This window comes from Zootermopsis nevadensis, unplaced genomic scaffold (genome assembly GCF_977971745.1).
Source record: "Zootermopsis nevadensis isolate Lab colony 2312 unplaced genomic scaffold, Znev_1.0 Znev_ptg000015l, whole genome shotgun sequence".
NCBI lineage: Eukaryota > Metazoa > Arthropoda > Insecta > Blattodea > Termopsidae > Zootermopsis > Zootermopsis nevadensis.
The window spans coordinates 1,996,956-2,019,796 of NW_028259147.1; the positions used below are offsets into that span (position 1 = coordinate 1,996,956).

Below are 22,841 nucleotides of genomic sequence, written 5' to 3' on the forward strand. Positions count from 1 at the left end.
GCCACGTTACACGAACGAATTTGTATGACGTCATAACCGTAACCATGTCCCATGTTTCGTCAGTGTCCGCTCTGCCTTTGTCATAACATGACAATAACTAACTTTACATAGCAGATTTAATTATATTTATACTCCTTACTCTTCTGAAGGCCTATACTCTCGCGTAATGTTACTCTCTAATGTGAACACAGTTTTGCCTGCATGTGTTTTGACGTCACAGCAAATACATAAGTGTAATTTAAATATATTTATCTTAATATTTCTAATTTTATATAGTTTTAATACCAACTTAAAAGGTACTGACCAACCCATTATTTCCGAAAGATGAATTTTAACATAATTATCTCATCTACGTTCAGGTCTTCGGAGTGATCTTTTCCCGTCATGCTTTTCAACCGAAATGCAAGATGTCTTCCCAGTAGTTTATTTCTATACTGTTGACAACTTTCCATAAGCGGACAGCACGTATATTCTGGGTGTTACTTCGTATTGTATAGATAATCAGTGGGTATGGATTCTTTGTGTTTGACTGAATCTAACGGTGCGGCATCGGACTAGTATACAGACTAAGGAAGCTTGTGAAGATTACGTGGCATATACACAACGTGTAAAAGTAGTTGCAATCCTATGCCCCAGTAACTGTAGACATAAAATAACATGCGATAGGACGTTGATAAACCGACGATGGACGTTGCGATGCCTATAGTTCCGACGCCGACAACATGGTCGTCACAGTGGGAACGTTATATATTCCGTTTAAAGATAACTTGAGGCTCTGGGCACCATCCCACGCGATTCTGGCAAACCGACGCCGAGGGTCGCCATACACAACGACACAGGCAACCCGACGCCCAACATCGTGATGCCATTGGTCCCACTGCCGTCACAAGATTTAAAATGACGATGATCGGAACCCGATTCCTAGCGTCCAAATGCCTATCTTCGCGACGCCGACATATTCTGAATGAAGTGAAGAAAATGAATGTCTCGACGCCTATCCTCCTATGACTAAACTGTTGATATGCAGCAACTTAGTGATTTTGTTTAAATGTCCTTTGTAAGTCGGGGAAAAAAACTTTGTTGTTAAAATTTTTCCGTAGATGTTCAGACTTTGTGTGTCCTGTGAGCTGAAACGTGAGGTTTGTTTGAATCGTCGCTAGATGTCAGGACCGCATCAATATAGACATCGGATCAATACTACGCTATTATTTATTGGGCTGGGACAGAAACTGATGATTTTGTGGGCTATAGCTGGTCATGAGCTTCAAGTTTCTCATCACTTTGCGTGGATAACAGTTTTATGTCAAGGCTTAAAATACCATGCAGAATAATTTCAAAAATTTATTCTCGTAATTATACACAGTGATTTCTATCACCTTAGTGAGGAGTGTATGGATGGATATCCATTTTGCTTAAGACCGAATAACGTTATTAAATCGTATCTAATCCCACCATTAAGTATTGTTTGAGTTAGTGCTTCAAACAGATCAGGTCTGCCGTTGTAATCCTTTGTGTGTTTATAACCTGCATCACTTCAAAATATAATGTACATTTTAACAAAATTTAACTACGTAACGTATTAAGTAGGACATTTCTTGAATACCCAACATAGACTATTTTATATAGTAAATGTCTCTATGATCCATTTTAATTTCAACTTTACTTCTGCATGTGGATCTCTCAAGTGTCTTTTCCTTGAGGTTTTGCCGACTTAAATTTTGTGTACATTTTTTTTCTCCTCCGTCGCGTGTTATATGTCCGACATCTGTCATTCTTCGTGACTTTTATTCTAACAATATTCTATAAGGCAAACGTTCTGAAGTGTGACGTTCGTCATAAATAATTTTCTATATTATTATTTTTCTTTCTTTCTTTTTGGATGAAAATATCAGCGTTCTGCTTGCAGTCACTGCCATTAAGAGACCAAGTTTTACACCCACATAGAACTCGTCTTTGCTTATGACAGGGTTGGTTGTAAAGGAGTCTTACCAACTTTTGAAATATGTGAACTGTACCGCGTATGGTTTCATTACGAAATGCGTATGGTTAGCGCAAATATTTGCTGCCTCTGTACACACAATTACAGCTGATGGATCTTATTAGAGCAACGTACGTAGTTTACGGTTATCTGCGTGCAGTTAAAATCCCGAGTACACTATCTTTATGTTAAAAAATAATTTTTTTTTTAAAAAAGGCACACAAGTGAAACGTGTCTTAAATTACTTAAAGCGAGACCCATAGCCTGGCGTGTAAACTTTTAAGCTATGTCCACGTGGAGATAAGACACGCTACCACAGTTTTAGGTAAACGCGGAGCTAAAAATGTAGCATGGCCACGCATCGTAAGCGGCAAGTGGTCGTGATACCGCAATAGGGGGGGTGTTTAATATAATGTGGCGGGCTCGTTCGGCATTGCAGGTCTCTGCAAGAGTTTAAGGATAACAACAGCGAATATATATGTATATTTTTTTTCTTTTGGTGTCGGATCTGGTGGATTTATTCGGTGTTTGATAGGTGAAAGGAACTTCTCAAGCCGTAAAAATTTAGACATTTGTGACTTTTTTAAATTAATGAAATCGTTCGTTGCCATAGAAACTGACATAAGAAGGCTTTATGACTTGAAGGGTAGATGACTTCTGATTGTCTACAGGGAAACTACGCAATATGACTTGACTGTCTCGTGTTTATTGAGACAAGTGTGTTATGGCTAAAATATGCAGAAAATTAATTGCGATGTGGAGTCTACCTTATATATTGGCATGATTATCCCACGAGATTCTGTTGGTCCTGTGAGTTGCTACACATTTTACTATTTAAAGTTTAAGACTTTTATTTTTTTTTCTTACGTTTGTGTTCCTGATTCATATAAAAAAAATCTGCCAAATGTAATTTCTGCAGTTTTTGTCCATGACTTCAGAACTATAGACCCATTTAATCTAGTGTTGGCTATAATTTTATAAAACTGGTTATTTCTTTCCTTAACTTTTTACTTAACACTGTTCTAATTTTTCCACGCATTTGAAATTTAACTCTTTCTCTGTAGCTTAATTATCACAGGTCTGTATGCCTATTATTATTATTTAGTGTTCTGTCTGCCGACAGGTCCGTATGAACAGGATCCTTCCATTCTTTTCTCGGACTGGGACCTGTTCATATACGTTCTTGGCAGATGATCCAGAAGTGGTTTGCCATTGCCTTCTTCCGTGTGTGAATGGAGTAATTGTTGGGATGCCACGGAGGAAAACTCCGTGTTGCCTAGACCTATGGAGCTATTAAGAGATATCCTAATTAATTCAAATAATGCACCTGTGGAATCTGAGGCACTCATGGTCTTAATGATGACGATGATGTACATAACATACTAACGTTTTGGACACACGTCTTCAGCTCTGAAGCTTATGGGCTCTGGGTCACACTGGTTCACCTTTATTACATTCATGCACTGGAATTTAATTTGAAGCTAAGCTTAGTTAGTGTCTCGTCCTGTGTCTACCCCAACGCTTGAACATCGATCATAACTGAATTGTATACGTCACTGTTCACTTAGTTTTCACACACTCGCCCTAACACAAGTTTGTTACTAAATAATGTTTTACTCATTCTTGATGTTTGCACAGGACACGCTGTTTAATGTTGAGCTGACATTACAGTCTAATTTCTGTTTCTGGAAACTACGACATTTGTCATTGTCTGAAGTGCACTTCTCACGTTAAGGCCTTTTAGGTATTTTAGAGGTGTTCCTGGTTCGGAACGTTGCACAGGTTATAATTAGCCTGTCTCAAAGCGATGATTTGGATGTAGAGTTTTGTGTGTTATTTGTTCTAAATGCACCAAGTGAACGCATAATCGGAGGCATGTCTGTACGCCCGCTTATTACGTCTTCAAATGTGCAGAAAGGATTTAATTTAAATTTCGTATTGGAATTGTACCTACACTTAACACGTTTTCTGACGATCTTGGTTTTAGTTCGTATCTGTCAAATGTAATTGATGGGATTTGAGAACGGAGTACTTAGGAGAATATTAAGACTTAGCGGAGATGAAGTAAGAGCATGAGAATTGAGAAAATTACATAATGTGGAACTTCGTGATTCGTACTATTCCCCAAATATTATTATAATGATAAAACCAAGAACGATTAAATGGGCGGGGTGTTTAGAACGTATTATGGACATAAGAAATGCGTACAAAATTTTTGTTGACAAGCTTGAAGTGGTAGAACTGTTCAAAAGACTTTGGCGTAGATGAAAGTACAATCTTAATACGAATCTTAAGAAAGTAGGGTGGGAGGTTGTGATTTGTATTTAGGATAGGGACCGGTGGCGGGCTCTTGTGGACGGTAATGAAACTTCGGATTACATAAAAGACGGGGAATTTCTTGATTAGTTTAGCGACCGTAAGCTTGTCAAGAAGGACTCTGATTACACGGAGTTAGTTATTAAGTAGGTGTTATTTTAGTGAGAAAAATCTTTTTAAAACATCGAAATTAACATTTGGAGCCAAGAGGGGAGATTTCCAGGAACCAAGAGAGAGCTAGACCTCACGTGCAGTCATAACGAAGCTTATTTATTATTAAGTATTTCGTTTGAAATTTATTTCGTAAGCTGAGTACTTTGTATTCTCGAGTGCGTCTGTGACACTGCAGTGGGCTGATACACATTTTAAGGGCGTGCAGAGGGTTCATGCCCTCCACTGGGGGTTGTAAAGTTCACGTACAACAACCCCCCCTCCCCCCTCCCCCAAGTTCACATTTTGAGTCGAAACGTAAAGGTGATTTTTTTTCTCAGTCTCTATAGAATTATCCTACAGTAACGCAAGAGTGTTAACTTTTAAACGCTCAGTGGTAATTATATGTACCACCTGGTTCAACTATAACTGCGTTTTGTGTTTATGGGTTTTTATATGATTCTCGGTTTAAACAGCTATTATTTTCTTAAACAGCGTTAACCAGTTGATCTTCGTAATGGTGAAGTGTTGTGTTTTCTTCGCGGTACGGACTGAGTTCTTAAATACGATTTAGACGAGCTTTGGCCTCGAAAGATCAGTGTAACACATACGGTAGCACATTTAAAATGTGGAAGATAGCAAGATTTTTGTAGCTGTGGTGTATAGCGATACAGAGGACACATTTTTTGGATCAGGTTGGCGTGCTACATATGAACGTATTTGGGTCTACATATGGATGAGATGAAAAGGAAACAAATGGTAAAGAAATGCCCTTAAACATAACAATTTCTACGAAGAACAAACAATGACTGTTTTACGAAAGATGAGACAGCTATTAATATAAGTAATAATCATATAATTTAGTGATATCAGTTGTTTGCGTGATTTCCAGTACAAATTCTCATGACATCAGCTTTGTCTAATGTAAGTACAAAGTTTCGCATTGCCTTCATGTTTGTAACAAAAAAAATACGTATTGAATATGTGTGTGCGTTTATGCTCTAGGTTTGTAGGAACTTTCCTGTGCACAAACACAAAAGTTTATTAATTAACAGAAAGCTGAATAGACCGTAGAGATTGAGCGGCGTTTGATTTATTTTTTATATTCTAAAAGTAAGTTCAAGTTTTGACGAATACCTTATAGTTCACTTTGCAATATGTTAGGTTTCTATAGGCTTATTATAATGTAAACTGGATGATTGGGGTTATATTTCTGACAGGGCAAGATTTTTCTTGTTAGACAGCCTCTGGGGCATGCTATGTTTTTTTTAGGACTAAAGCACTCCTCACTTCAGCCTTGAAGATGGCGGCAGAATTTCTCTCCGAAACGTTGGTATCCACCTACAGATCGATACAACGTCACGACTTAGAAGACCTCCATAATCGTCTTCAACACCGTGAAAATATCAAATTTCATTTTAATACGTAATAGCCTATAAAAACAATGAGATATGTTTCATATTCATTTGTCATCACAAGACATTGTTTTTTGGTTCTGGACTGTCCAATAGAATAGAAGAATTTTACTCTTAAACTACAAAGTTTGTTGATTGAAGCTCAGCCAGTCTTTTGTCCTTGGGATCGAGTAGAAACACAAAGGCGATAAAGGAACGAGGTAAAAGAAATTGGGGTTGTGGGGTGGTTCGGACGTTCTTCACAATTCCCTTCGTAAAGTCTTCTCCTTGAAACAGAACTATTCCAGAAATGTCCGTTTCACATTCGAAGCGTCGACCTCTGTTCAGCTCTGAAATTGCACCGCTCACAGAATGCTAATCCTACGGGAACCGATGTACACAAACATAAAATGCCGGAAGGCTACGCTGTGACGTGATTTCTGGTGCTACGTCAAGGATAAAGCTGCCACGGTCTTTAGGAAGGGAACAGTCGAGACGGAATCCGTTTTGCGGTCATGAGTGTCCATGAAGATATGCTACGTAGGGTGTGGGACGAGATTGCATTCAGATGGGACGTGTTCGGCATTGACGGTTTAAGTCACATGGAGCTCCAGTAAAAAGAGAACTTGAATGTTGGGTCACTGTTCTGGTTCAATCCGTTTTACAATATGTGACCTAAATAAAAAGTTATAATCATTTTAAGTTATACATTAACTTATGATCACCCTGTATAGTAATTCTTGATTCCGGGTGCGAAAGGTTTGAAGTGTTGGATCATTTTCAGCGCTCACGTGTGAACGACCCAACCGACTTTGTGTGTCATTATAGTTAAGGGAGGTAGGAATTCTCATTGCTTCATATTTTGGTTAGAAATGTGGAAAACTTTAATTGAAACTGTTGATTTGTTGGATTTAATTTGCTCTTTAATGAACAGGCTATGTGGTTCTCATTCCGCTGTATGCGGGGTGTTATATTTTCATTTCTTAACCTCTTACTTTTGTCATAAAAAACATATTATTTGCCTTTAGTACTAATACTGGCCTATTAGTTGTTAAAGTAACCATTAAAATACGACTGTGACTTAATATTTTCCTTACAGTGTCTGTAATTTACCCTGAATTCTAAGTAAGCCATGTAATATTATACTCGATTGCTGAAAGACTTTACGAAATATCCTTCTTCCGAGAATGGAAAGAAAAGGACGCTTATTTGTAACGGTAAGTCACATTAATTGGCGTTGTATTCTGCTTGACGTCTGAATTTTCATTATCTGACGTGAATGTGTATATTTTAGTAGCTTTGATTCTATGTTATGTGAGGAAACGTGGGTTGTCAGTCGTTAGGGACGCAGCAGTGCGTAGATGCGAAGTGGAAATTTTGGACTGAAATTCCCACACGTGTCGAGCAAGACACACGCTGCGGGGGCTAATCAGATTACGACGTCGAAAGAATGTTGGTGGAGATTACAGAGGGCGTTGGATATGACAGGCGGATGGACTACTGAAAACTAACTCAAAAAAGTGAGTTAAATATGAAAAAAGTATTGTATTTGTCGCAAGATATCTCCGAGCTTTGTTGATCTTCAGAAATACGAACGTTGGTGGTCAGCCAGGCCGTGGTACGGGGAAGGGATAGATAATGAGGTGTCTTGCCTCTCCCCCCCCCCCCCCACCACCAAACTGCTCTTTCCAGCTTCTGTTCCCTTCTTACTGTGACGTAGCTCAGGCTCGCAAGGTATTTTGAATGCAAGTTGCTTAAGGCTGTTTGTAATATAGTCTGTTCATAGCAATCACGTCCTTATTGTTTGTCTCATCTGGTCCGTTTCAGTCTTACCACGTCTTGTCTTTCGATGGGATGAAGTGACTCTTCATTAAAGACTTTCCAGCTTCAATTGAAAATAATGTTTTCATTTAATTTTGTTTTTCTGTTCATTGTTGGTTATGCGGTAACTAAATTGCGGTTCTTGGACAGACGTTTTAAAATTTATTTTAATAATGACGTGTTTCGTTTTTGGTTTATAATTGCCCTATTCGCTGAACTAACAACAATCGGCCTGTATTTGTTTTTCTAGCTGTATACTGTGCCATTGTAGTACGTTCGCTCCAGACAGTTTTAGTTTTTGTGTTTTATCGCGATGATACGAAATGTTTGTTGCTAGGGAGTGGCTAATGATGATTTTGTAATGTGTACGTGTTTACCCGCAAATAATAACAAATTGTTTTGAAAATATTTTATTTTATATAGACATAAACATTTCGAAGGTAATTGTTCTGATTATTAGCGAAAACGTTAAAGCTATAGTCAAATCTAGAGATTCAGTTTGTATGTCTGGAATAAATCTTACGCGTAATTATGTACGTCTGTCCGTCACGCAGAAACTACGATTTAAGATTGACAATAATATCAGACACTTGTTTCAACACGCAGTCTCGTAATTTTCACTGTGTCTTTGCAGCCCACATAATCCTGATATGCGTTTTAACATTGTTGCCATGAAAGCAGAAATATGTTCTTAAGGTCGGACAGGTTATAAGTTTTAATTTTAAAGATGCAATTCGCCTCATATTCACAAATTAAGTACATGCTGTACCCAAACTCCTCCCAGTAGACGTTTTTCTTCGTTCTGATTACATGATTATTCAATTTATTCTTGTGAATAATATTATATTATCAAACTTAAGTATATTTCATGTCTTAGCGTGTGGTTTGATCACGTAGTTCGATTAATGTTATAGTTGCTATTTCTGAAACATTTGGTTCTTGCTAAATAACTTAAGCAGAACTTTATCTCGTTTGTTAAACTTCTGGTTAATACATAGATTTTGTCTTGCGTAGTCAGTTCTAAGTTTAACTGTACAAAGCGATTCAATATTTTGTTAGTTCCTATTGAATGCACAGGGTGTTTAGATTCAGTGTTTACGCGGTTTAATGTAACTATACCCCGTCTGACAAATGAGTGCCAGTGGCGAAAATACGAAATTCTGCTTTGTTGACTGGTGATGTTAGCTATATACAGGTTTACAGTATTGTGCGTTCAGCCTCTACATTGACTCCTCTGCTCCCCTCTAGAGCCTTTGTACGATGCGGACATTCACAAGGGCCCTCTGACCAAATCGGATTTCCTTGGTCATACAACTTATAATTCCGATAATTTTCAGTACTAGAATTTTTAGGAGATTGACAAAAACAGAATTACTGTGTGTTTATGTATGTGAGAAGGCCGGTTACCAAAGCCAGATCAGACGCCCTGAAGAAGGGGATAGAGATGATCCCCGAAACGTCGGGGAGTTTTCACCATTTGACAAGGCTGATACATCGAGGAGACAATTTTTGCACATGTTCGAATGGTTTTTAAATAATGACCTGTAATTTATTGGTTGTGGGACATTGAATGTGATGATGGTAGATGGTGGCTGAGGAAGAATGGAAGTGAATGGAGGAAATAAAATGTGGAGTTTTGATAAAGTGCATGAGAGTCTGACGTCAGAAGCACCTGTTAAGGAAGCTCTAAGCTGGATGCAGTTGCTGGTTCTATGTCCATTCCGAACTATAAATCCCCCACTACAGCAGAGAAGATTGGTCCATTACCCGACGCCTGTGGTGAAGCATGAGCGTCAGACAGAGGCTGTCGTCGTCCTCAGACCCCGAAAAAACGAGAATTTAGGTTTCTGAATCCGAGCTGTAAGGATGTTCAGGACTCGGATTGCATTAGCAGTTTTTAATTTTTAAATTTGATGCCTCGAAATTACACCACAAAGCAGAGAAGAAGTAGAATGGAGGAAGATGGAAACAGAGGGAGAAAGAAGAATATTCGAAGACCAGTGAATTTCCCATCAATAATAACGGGAAATCTGAAGTGTGTTGTGGGCTAAAACTTCTGTGGTTATTATTACCGTCTTTACACAGATACATCTGAAGGTCGCACCGCGAATATGTCCCTCGTTCTGTGACGTCGTGTGATCTTGTAGCTGGTTACTAACGTTTCGGAGTGACGAATTGCTTCCATATTCAGGGCGAAGTTCCTCCGAAACGTCGGTAATAACCTACAAGTTTAATGTTTTCTGGTTGATTATATGTGGAAACGCTGGGTTTGATCCTAGAGTGATTTATTTTGCATCTTATTAATCAAAACGCGTCCTAGATCGCACAGTTAAGCTTTTGAAAAGTATTCTTACACAGCAGAATGCCATATTTCACTTTCTCTGTTTTCACTAAAAAAAAAAAGAGATCATATTACAGTCTGGCTATAATTAATTTCCAGACTACATGCTAGTATTATTCATACCTTCGTATGGATTCTCTCTGCAGAAGAGCTGGATTAAATCTTCCAACATCTGTACTAAGCTTCTAATTTCCCACACATGCCATAATATGCGTGTGTCCTACCATACACATTATAATTCTAATAGATTACACTAGCCTATTTTCAGAGATAACCAGATTCCGTGTTTCTCGCAGGAACGAACTCATGAAGTGTCCGTAGACCATGGTTCTGTACTCTCAGACTGATGTAAACTTGTAACTACAGGCTATTTTTCCCCCATAGAGAAGTCTGAGGCATTTCATATTCAGGATGATCGGAAACAAGGAGATGCTTTGTCATTATTTATTTTAAACTCTTAATTACAATACGTCATTACGAAGGTTAAAATACAAAACAAAGTGGAGTTGGAATTGAGCACATCAGCTTCTGATCTGAGCTGTCGATGTTAAATTTGCTAGGAGAGGACAAATAAAAAAACACACAGAAGTTTTGTTAGATGCTATTAGGAGATTGGCCTACGAGTAAACGTAAAGTAGCTTCAGTACCCAGTAGACTGTGTGTTCATATCTCGTCACCAGACCACATGACAGAGGAGTGCAAAACACAACGATTGTATCTAAGGTTATTGTTGAAATATTGTGGTCTAAGGTCATTATAGAGCCACGGTGGTCTAGCGGTTAGGACGCTGGCCTTGTAATCCTGGGGTCTCGGGTTCGATTCCCGGCGGTGAACTTGTGTTGGGCAAGGCCGTGGTCTAGGCAACACGGAGTTTTCCTCCGGGGCTGCTTCCCCGGTTTCTCCGTGGCATTCCAACAATTACTCCATTCACACACAGAAGAAGGCAATGGCAAACCACTTCTGGATCATCTGCCAAGAACGTATATGAACAGGTCCCAGTCCGAGAAAAGGATGGAAGGATTCTGTTCATATGGACCTGTCGTCAGACAGAACACTAAAAAAAGGTCATTATAAAAAAGTTGTCCAGGCCGTCGCAAACTCATTGAAACAATGTGATCCAAGGTCATTGTAACATAGTCTAAGTTCATTTTTACAGTCTGCGACAGACAGACAAATATGGACGGTCCCATAAGACGTCATTTGCTTATGCTAACGCGTGAAGAACATTTCCTAATCGAAGCATAATTAAGCCACGCAAAAACCTCATAGTAATGAAGGCAACGTTTAACCGTGGACTCCGCTGCTCTGCGTAATGTATGACGGCGACAAGTTCCTGGATGGGGCTTTGCTAACAGTTTCACCTTCATTCCCCCACTAGCAGTATTAAAATACGAAGCGGTCGGTCAATGTGGGTTGCCACACCGTAATGTTGGAGACGAAGTCATTTCAGCACCTCTGGTCCCAGGGGCTGTTTGTATGGGTGTGAAATTTGGTCTCAGAATATACGAGGCCTACATATACTGAGCGTTTCTGAGAACAAAGTGCTGAGAGGAATATATTGATCTAAGAAGGGGGGCGGGAGAACAGAAGAAAGATAAAGTTACATGAAATACAGCTTCATAAATTGTACTCTTTGCCTAATATCGGTATGGTTGAATCAAGGAGGATGCGCTGGACCGGACTTGCTTGGCGCGAATGAGGCACGCCTATAGTCGGGAAATCTTAAAGATTTAAAGCACACGGGAAACCTAGGTGTGAATATCGCTTCCTTCTGGAATGTTCCACCGTGTAGTCTCGTAGAAATTAGTCGACGTTTCGGATGCGTTTACTGCCTCTGTCTTCAGGGCGATGAATGTTGGAGACAGTAAGAACCTGTGTAAAGTCTTGCCAATTTATATTAAACCACGTGACAAGATAGCCATATTCATAATCGACGCCTTGAGAACCTGACAACTCAAAATGAAAGGGACTTGAAATGCGTTAATACCACTGGCGGTTTCTTTGTGAATACGGTACCAAACTTTGAGTAATTTTTTACTTCGACGAGATGAGCAACTGTCAAGTTTATGATGCCATGTTTACCTGCCTGTACGACTAACAAAATAAGAGGATGGCCTTGTAACCTAATTTCCTTTAAAATTTAACGTTGGTGTTACTATAGAGGCCACGTATTTGAATTTCTTATCGCGTACTTCGAAATGTACATTTCATTCATTAACACGAACGATTCGAAGCCATTAAGACACGAAGGCTCTGTCCTTCTTGGTTTCTGAGATAACAGTTTTAATCTCCGTTCCATGGTGTGGTTTTACTTCGTGACCTATTATGTTTCTGAAACATGTAATCTGATTGTGTGTGGCTTTCAACAAAGAGAAGGAAATTTAAAAGAAATAAAGTTAAACGACGGATGACAGACATTCCATTGGTGGAACATGAATTTCGGATCGCATTAATGCAACAGTGAGTAAAGTGATATGGCTTGAAGAACACCTTTAGAATATTATTGTACTCCAAAGAGTATACGTCTTCTTATATCTTAATATTGTCATACCATCCACGCCCACGTTTCAAAGTTGTCTCGTACCTCAGTTTTTTCTACAAAAATCCCATCCGTGCTATATGCCTCGTCCATCGCATCGTCCTCGATTTTATAACTCCGATATATTTTTTTTTGGTGAGGAGCGAAAATTATGAAACTTTTGAAAATGCACTTTTCTTCCACCCTCCCGTGACTTCATCCCTCTTAGACCTCGTCAACACCCTGTTCTTGAACACCGGTACCTTAAATTACTTTCGTCTGCCTCGAACGATGAGCCAACGTCTATAATCTATTGAAGTTGATTGTGTAAATACTGTGCAATGTAAAATTACTGCATCCACTGTTTCGTAGTAGTTTATTTTTCCAACCTGAACAACATTTTTGGCAATGAGATGGTCAAATAATATATAGAAAATTGTATTTAAGTTATTATTGATTTGAATTTTTATATAATTATATTCACCTGAAGATAGTTCTTTTAGGAACTGAAACATGTCGTGAAAAATGATGGTCTAATGTAAATCGAATATTTCGATAAAGAACATCATTTGATATATTTTAAATATTTTAAATGTTAATTATTGTAATATTTTAATATTTAATAAGAATTTATTGTGATTAGACGGACAAGATTTAAAATATATAAAAAAATATATATTTTTGGCAATGTTAATACACCGCCTTCTGTTCAAGTCTCTCAATTGTGTTAATTTTGACGACAAAGTAACTGAAAAGTGGTGGCCCGACTGTAACAAGTATGGATTAGCAGGGGGGCAGGGTAGACCCCCCTCCCCGCCAAAGCAGTGGCGGACGTGGATTCACCACTCATAGTACACATAATTTACAGGGTTTTAGATCAGTTGGCAGCATTGAGAAAAGTGGGGCCAAGCTCTGTAACCTCAGAACGAAAGTGAGAGAGGGAGAGAAATGTCGAAGAAAGGAAAAGTGCAAAAACGGATGTGGATCGAAGTTGAAACGTGAATTGAAGTTGAAATTGAATTTTCGTTCTATCACAAAAGGGAGTTTGTACTGCACAGAGCCAGTAGCTCGCATTGGCAGCGTGAACGCAGATGTACATCAGTGCCCTGACGTAAAAGGCAACGGGGTTTCTTCTGAAATAACCTCTTGACCTTTCTTTCATTGTATATTTCTTTTGTTGCAAATTTGATACTTGTTAGTCTGCCCAATATGCGCCGTAACTTTCTCAGCGTGAATATTAACGTATGCTGTCTGTACATTGTAAAGAAATAAAACGTTTTACAAAATGTTCTGGATTTGCTATTTTTTCCTTCTACTCCGGATGGAAGGAAGAAAGAACATTAGATAAAGGCAGTAACGTAGGCACACAACAACTAAAAATAGGTTTATAATAATCTCTGTATTGTTGTTATTGTTGTGATGGCATGAGACAATGTTTCTGTGGAACTGAACTGCTAACATACCCTTTGTCCAACCCCCAGATAGTAAATATGGAGCATCAGTGGAATGATACTGATTTGGAGAAAAGTCTATCCTAGTGCCATTTTGTCCACGACAAATTTCACTTGGACTGGGCGCGAACTCAGGCCTCCTCCTGAGTTATGACACGGCCTAAGTGACTGATCACACTTCTTTTTTCACAGTCCTGAGCCAGATTAATCCGTTTCAATCCGTGTATAGAACCTTTGAGTGGTCTTCGAGCTTCCTAACCAAAATTATGCACGCATTTCATACTTCGTTTTGTGTCTTTTACTCTCAGAAATGTCCGACCGGTGTCACGTTCCAGTCTCTGTGCCCCCTCCCCCTGCCGATAACCAAGCGCTGTTATTGAATTACATCGAGACTGGCTTTCGACCTATCGTAATTTGTTTTCAATGCGATATTGAACCTCTCTTGCATCCTTTACCACCAGAAGTTCTTTGATTTCCTTTGAATGCGATGGTTCGTGTCTGTAATTCTTCCTCGTATTTCTTTTTACGAATTCTACGTGGTAGTAATGGAGCGGAAGTCGATTCTCAACGCTAGGTGCGTCTTTTGACCTCTGGTGGGGGGGGGGATTTAAGATGGACGGTAACCAGCGAAGGGGCCAAACTGGGGGCAAGAAGGAAGCGGGATCAGCAACCAATGCGGAGGAAAGGCAAGGGGGACTCTCGAAAACACCCGAAGGACACAGGAAAGGAAGTTCTTAAACAGAACGAGAACTGCACATGAAATGAGGGGACGTAGAGACGCTCTTGTGGTCTTCGGCGTTAGTTCCAGTACCTGTTGAGAGGGGAGCGTGATATGGCAAAGTTTTTTTTATTGCACGGTAGTCATTATGGACATCTTATACTATAAAAATTCGTGATTTGTCGTCTATCAAAAAATGACGTCATCAAACAATGTTACGTTATATTTGTTTACTCGGCATTGTTGTAACAACAAAACAATGCTGAGTAAACAAATGACTTGAGTAAGACACTAAACTAACCCCCCCCGAAGGGGGGGGGGGTTAATTTCATGTCTTACTCAAAATTTTAATTTCGTGTCTTACTCAAAATTTTAATTTCGTGTCTTACTCAAAATTTTAATTTCGTGTCTTACACAAAATTTTAATTTCGTGTCTTACACAAAATTTTAATTTCGTGTCTTACTCAAAATTTTAATTTCGTGTCTTACTCAAAATTTTAATTTCGTGTCTTACTCAAAATTTTAATTTCGTGTCTTACTCAAAATTTTAATTTCGTGTCTTACTCAAAATTTTAATTTCGTGTCTTACTCAAAATTTTAATTTCGTGTCTTACTCAAAATTTTAATTTCGTGTCTTACTCAAAATTGTAATTTCGTGTCTTACTCAAAATTTTAAAACGCAACAAACTCCCAGAGGAGCTCCGAAAGGAGCGCTCTGCTCTAGTTTGTACAAAATTTTAAATGTGTATTCTTTGGCGTACATTATAATTACAAAAGCGAACTTTACGTCACTTCGCGGGCGATGACGTAACCAGGGTATACAAGCGAGTAACAAAAGTTACAATTGTTTCAAAGGCGAGAGTGTACTCTAAGGCCATTGTTATAACAATATGTTGATTAACGCGATAGACATTGATGGACGGGCCCATAAGGTGTTCTTAGCTGAAGATGAAGTTTAAATAAAATCTAATAAGCACGGTAGGATATGAGAATCATACACCTGACCTCGTGGACATACAGATTTGCATTTATTTTCAAGAGTAAAAAACGAGTCGAGTTTCTCGGTTTGAAATTCGTAAACCTAACCTAGTTTTATTGCCAGAATTTCGTATGTGTCTTTAAAATGGTAACATGCTAAATCTTACCAGACTTTAATGAAGCAAAATACACTTATGCCCGTTGTCTTCTGAATTTTTAATACAGTTAGGTGCTGTAACAATCGAGCAGGTGAATGCAACAATGAGTTATAGATCTGTATTCGGGAGAATCCAAATAGAATTTCGGGATCGACATCCCCATTGATCTGTCCGTGGTTTTCTTTAGTATGTACAGGCGAATTGAGAGTTATTTAATATCCAGAGTTAAGATAGCTCCACTAAGCAACCCAAGAACATGTTCTCCGATTTATAATATCTTTAGAATGCATTAAGAAAAACACCTTTAAGTCAGCAGTTTCTTAATCTTCCGAAACCGTCACGTGATATAACGATAAATATGGAGTCCCGTCCATGCCATCCTCCTAGATTCAATAATAATCATAAGATTTGGACTCGAAGAACACTCGTCTACTGAATCAGAATTTATGTCGTGTGATAAGATACACCCCGTATATCGTGTTTACGTTTCAAATATATTCTCTTCCAGTGTTTGAGAAAGGCAGCGTGCCCTCCAAATCCCCAGCCGGGTTAGTTCAAAGCTGGTCCGTTGTTACGCAAGATGCGATATAAGAAATCCATCTCTTACTCATGAGGAGTCTTATTCAACCCCACTTTCTGCAGTAAAAACGCAGAGAGAGCAAGATGCTTTGTCGTGACGCGCACCGAACTGAGTGTCCAGCGTGTCCGAGATACCGGAGTTAACCATTTGACGCTTATTGATACTATAGGGTGATCATAAAGTAGTACGGATAATTCTTGGCATATGTTCTGTTTGGAGAGAGAAAAAATTACCACCAATGAATAATATAATATGGGTTGCGTGACTTTTAGATAATTCATTACGTATCTGATACTTGGTATAAAACTTAGTAACTTTCTCGTTTTGCTCATGAACATCGTATAATAAGGAAAATAATAGTTGCTTCTTGTAAAGGCGCAAAGGAAACCAACAAAGACGCCTAGGATCTCTCGTCGCCTTGATTACAAAGACGGGAAGTACCTCTGAAACGTCTGTCAAATTCTAGCAGACTACAAGGAACAATATCCCAGAAGTCTGTCATCTGAAGAAAAAAAAAATCTCACTGTGTGACATCGTTGCGAAAATGTAATACCGTAGAGCGCAGGTCTTATTGAGAAGCTGATAGTCGCTCAGGTATTCAAATTACCTGCCTTTTCTATAACCCTAGGTTGTATTATCGTGTCCTGAACGACATTAATCTAGTCCACAGTTTTTCATCCTGTTTATGATACATTTTAATATTATCCTCCGGATGTTTTTGTTCTGTATATTTTTTTCTTTTCTCAGGGTTTCGACAAAGATTTTGTAGTAATTTATTTCGTATATGCTACATGCCCCGCCCATCTCATCCTTATTCATTTAATAATTTTTTTGTAATAATTCGTTAAGGGTTCCAGATATGAAACTCGTGATTTTGGAAAAATTCTCTACCTCTGGTTCTTTAATTTAGATAAAGGTAGTGTCTTCAGTATCAGCAATCTGCCTTTGAACGTTCTTCGGAACCCTAAAAGGATATAAAATGGACTTCCTAAACGTCGGTACGAGGAATGAACTTCGTTTTAAATCTAAGTTCAAGCGGAAGTTGAATCATCAGTTTGTTTCAGTGACTGTTTTAAAGGGCCTCGTGTTTTACTCCAGGCATTTACGAGGGGTGAAAACATCGCTGTGTGATGTTTGCATGGCTAGGTTGCAATTTGTTACATTTATTGCATGGAACAATTATATATATATATATAAAAAGTACTGCACCTCGATTCCCCACACACAGGAAAAAATAACAAACAGAATGATTCGCTTTGAATCAATACGGATGTCATTTGCATCAAAATATAAATTAATTTGTATCCACTGGAGGAATTATTCATGAATATAGGACGCTGTTCAAACGCATGTGCACACATAAAAGCAACACGTCCATAATCAAGAATGTATATTTATACATATTTTCCCCGCCAGCGCAGCGTTTGTGGTACGTCGTTCAACCCCACGACTCGTGGGTCGCGTGGAGCCCGCAAATAGGGGGACCATACGTAACGCAACATATTTATGCATTTCTCACACCCGGCGAAAAGATTTGGTGTTGCTCAAATTTGAGGTTCTCAAGGATGTAAACATGTCTATTTTGGTCTTTTGGTATGTGATGCCCTGTGATTTTATTATATTTTAGGTTAGGTTAGGTTAGGTTAGGTTAGGTTAGGTTACTTTTTCCCGTTTTAATTAAGAAATGTAGGGACCGAATCTTGTGGTCGAGGGTTTTGAGAGGGCCTACCCCGACTGAGGCTTTTGTGGTGATCACGAATTCTTCTAAGTAAATGCATTGTTGGACATTTTTACTTTCATAAAAATATCAGAACAGTTTGTCAGTGAGTCGTTAGAGGCGCTGCTATCGAGAAGACGCTCGGTTACGGCTGACAACTAATTTGCATATTATGTACGTAAGTTCCCATGTCTTTAGATTCTGCATTTGCTGTCTCCTGTCCCAGCGAACTGTTCTTATGTACGTAAAGTGAAACATAACTTTATAAATTATAACTCCAAGCCATCTGAAGCTCATCTAAAAAGACTGGAAATATTAAATCCGTACTGGGATAAATTTCCATATGCGATCTTTACATAACTGCGTTCTCAGTGATATAACTGACAAAAAATAAATGTTCATATAACAAATTATGACTCCAGCGTAACAATACATACCAGTGTAAAGACAAAGACAGTCTTTTATTATTATTATTATTATTTAGTGTTCTGTCTGACGACAGGTCCATATGAACAGGATCCTTCCATCCTTTTCTCGGACTGGGACCTGTTCATATACGTTCTTGGCAGATGATCCAGAAGTGGTTTGCCATTGCCTTCTTCTGTGTGTGAATGGAGTAATTGTTGGGATGCCACGGAGAAACCGGGGAAGGCCCCGGAGGAAAACTCCGTGTTGCCTAGACCACGGCCTTGCCCAACACAAGTTATAAAACACAATATTTTTAAAATAAGATTTAAAGATACGTTTATTTTGTGTCTGTCATCAGGTTTCTCGTTTAGTAATGAAAGTCTCTAAAGATCTGTTACCCTCTTATTTATAATAAAAGTCCACCACTGCACAAAACATGTTTTCAGGGGATATTTTGCAAAAGTATTGGAAATATTATTTTACAGCCCATATATGTAACGATTCTTATTATTATTATTATTATGAATTGTTTAATTGGTCCACAAGCAGCCAAAAACTTCAGGCGTGTTGCCGTCATAACTCCGATGCTTGCAGCCCAGATGAAACTGTAGTCACGGCTCGAACCACGAGATGGGCGGCTACAGTGAGTTGGGGTCGTGCGCCCGTAGTAGTCGGAGCGACCCAAGAAGCACGGCCTTTTGCATCCGGCTGAGTAGTGCTTCAGCGTTACGCTGGCATGCCGGAATGAGCTTGATGTTAGCCAGCAGTGACGACTTGACTCCTCCAAGAACTCCGATTATGAGGACGATTATTATTATTATTATTATTATTATTATTTAGTGTTCTGTCTGACGACAGGTCCATATGAACAGGATCCTTCCATCCTTTTCTCGGACTGGGACCTGTTCATATACGTTCTTGGCAGATGATCCAGAAGTGGTTTGCCATTGCCTTCTTCTGTGTGTGAATGGAGTAATTGTTGGGATGCCACGGAGGAAAACTCCGTGTTGCCTAGACCACGGCCTTGCCCAACACAAGTTATAAATAAATAATTATTATAATCACCAAAATACATGAACATGACGTTTTAAACGCTTTCATTTCCCCATATTATTTATTTGTTTTTCGAAACCTAATTGTGGGAAGAAAGCGTAGTTTAATATGGAGGGCCTTGAATCTTTTCGTATATGAAATAGTTAAACGCATTTTATAGTACTCGATATAATCATACGCTGAAATATATATCTTGTCCTGTTAATTTTAAAGAAAATAATTAGAAGAATAGAACGTATTTTATCTTATTTGACTTTGTATGTTTCCTTTACAGTCAATCAGTTCTTAATGCATTCTTTACGTGATGCAAATCTGTAGCAATGTAAGAAAAATATTAACTATGGTAGCGTGTTTGACTCGTGCGCAAGTGATTATGGTATCGAACTGTGATCAAGTCGTTAAGTTTTGTTTCAAGCAACCGCCAATTTATTATTTTACATTGCAGAAGTGCTTACTGTACGCAAGATGTTTATTCTTTGAAAATCTAGTTCCATCTCATAAGTTCGTTCGTCCGCCATGTTGGAATATCGATTTTAGGAAGTTTAAAAGTCCTCGTATAGAACAACCTTCGATAGCATCATATCTGTACCAAAATTAATCAAAATCCGTTTATCGGTTCACGAATTAAATAATGCCGACAGAGAGATATGGTTTTCTATAGAGAGAGAGAGAGAGAGAGAGAGAGAGAGAGAGGAAATTGGGATATCTGGGGGGGAGAAAGAGCATCTTATAGCTAGAAGGTCCCCAGGCAATGCCCGCTCGTCCTTCTGTTAAGGATAAAGTAAGAGTGAAGGCGTTAGTGTGATGATTGGCATAAAAGACGGAATTTTGAAATTTTGTATTAGAGAAAGCTGAGACTATTAATTTGGAAATTTAATACATAATTTAGAAATGGTTTTCTATATATGCGTAAATTTAGTATAAAACATCCAGTCCGCACCGCGAAGAAAACACAGCACTTCACCATTAAAAAGATCAGTTTGTTAACGATGTTTAAGGAAGTAATCACTGTTTATTGATAGAATCTCACGGAACATATGAATACAGTGTGCGCAGAATCCACAGGTACTGATTGTTAAGGCATGTGGTATATATAGTTACCACTATACATCAAAGGGTTAATAATACTTTGAAGGCTATCTTGCGGAGGTAATGGACTTTAAATTCAGGGCGGGGAAATTAGGCATGTGATGATATGTAACATGTGCCCGGCCAAGTTTCGGGTCTGTATTGAAAGTGTTGTTTTGCAAAGTTTCTGTTAATGAAGTCCGCGCCTTACATGAAATTACGTTGTTTCAAGAGCAAGGCTTTTCTCCCCTCCACCATCGAGCCCCGAACAAGACTTTGACAAGTACTCACAACTCTATTTTAGGCCCCAGAGGCACTTCCTCGCCTTCACCATTTCCTTTACGAAGCTCTTAACAGCAATATGCTAAAATATATAGGACTTTATCGGAAACAGCGCGTATTAATTTTAACTAAATCACAGTTTTTATTATATTTATTTAAGACGAAGTTGCTTTAAATAAACAGGATTTCGACTTGATCACTTTTTCAGGTTATATTATTTTTATCTTTTTAATTTATAAAATTTTAAACCTTGTTTTTGGTTTACAAGACCAATATTTCTATTAATTTTTTTTAAACAAATTGAGTTTATTATAGTAAAGACACGGACTAAAGTCTTTGTAGGAAGAATGCAGAATTATGAAATCTGGCGGTAAACATCGTTACCGCTGTGTTTTAAGGAGTTAAATTAAGGCATGAACGAATTTTAAGAATCATCAGTGAATTAGTTATCAACAGGATATATAATGCTTGATTTTCTTTAAAAATTTTAATCTGCGTATGTTGACGGACCAATAGGAATTGAGCGATTTAATCAAGTGTGTTCTATATTGTAAATTATCAACCGATACAAAGTCATTTTGAATCAAAGTGGACAGACAACGTAAACCTCTCATTCAGGCTCCATACTTTTAATTTTATCGTACATACACACCATTATTTAACACTGGATTTTATGATCTATTTTACTGACCAAATTAACTTTTTCATTTACGATGTTCTGTTAGCTGTTATTGTTAAACTAAAAGGTAAATTATACAATTTGAGCTGTCGCCATTTTCATATTTTACGTCATACCTCAAAAAAGCTACGTATTTTTGATGTTCTTATGTTACATAGTACATTAAGGCTGTGCGTAAAATTGAAACATCGTTGTTAAAACCACATAAATTTGCATGGCCGTCATATGTATATTACTGATGACAATGAATTGCGAAAAGTACGATCTGTGTGCCATAATTTTCAGAGGAATGACGTCTATACCGAATTTCATCAAAATATGTCTGTTGGTTCAGAAGTTGTTGCAGGTGACAGATACTCATGAAAATGATGATACCATAAAATTACTTTCTATAAGGAGAGAAAGTAGTTAAATGTTATAAATAGAAATTTACCCGAGTAGATTGAAGTAGTACTTAATGTAGGGAAGCATTTGTTTTTCTGTGTTGTGTATAATTAAATGCACACAGTAAGTCGTGCATTAGGGCACAATTTTTGTTTCCATAAAGCATGACATAAAATTTAAAATTAAGTAATTTTTTGTAACACGAATGTTAAAATTATTACTTATCTTTTCTTAATTAAGGACTTTAATACGATTTAATATAGTGAAATCTTACGTATGGTTTTATATCGAGGTTATAATAACTGCGCTGCGTTTATAGAAGGCCACGACAGAAATTGCATATAGTGGGCCATTAAAGAATGATCAAACACATTACTTGCCTGTTATAACCTATAAATAAATGAGACTTTCAGTTGTATTTTGAATGTTCTTTAATAAAGTGTGCATATTCTGGCCGTAAAACCATTATTAAATATCTGCTTTAACCTTCAGAAATACGATTTTGAAAAGTTCAGCTCCGATCGGCTGGAAGTTTTGCGCATGGCTAAGGTATCTGAGGTGGTCCATTGGGTCTCTCTTCCCGCTGCCCTCGCAGTTTCCTGCAAGCTATGCAAGATTCATAGAACGAGGGAGGTCACGTTTAGTACCGCCAGATCTCATTATTTACGAGTCTACTGTCGGTTGAATCTACCCGGTAAATTCAGTGGTGGGTTTTGGTTCACCGCGGCTCTAATTGATTTGTAAGCACATGGCCGTAAGAATATATTGAACTCTCTCAATCATGTTATGGATCGTTGCCCACTGCTAGGAGTAGTCTAATGTTCCTCGCGTTATGGACTTATTAGAC

At 38.2% G+C, this 22,841-nt stretch overlaps 1 protein-coding gene across 1 annotated transcript in view; it reads left to right on the forward strand.

Annotated features, from left to right (window-relative positions):
- The window catches only part of LOC110833551 (neurotrimin), a 524,202-nt gene that overhangs the window by 241 nt on the left and 501,120 nt on the right, over nt 1–22,841 (forward strand). The window lies entirely within an intron of this gene.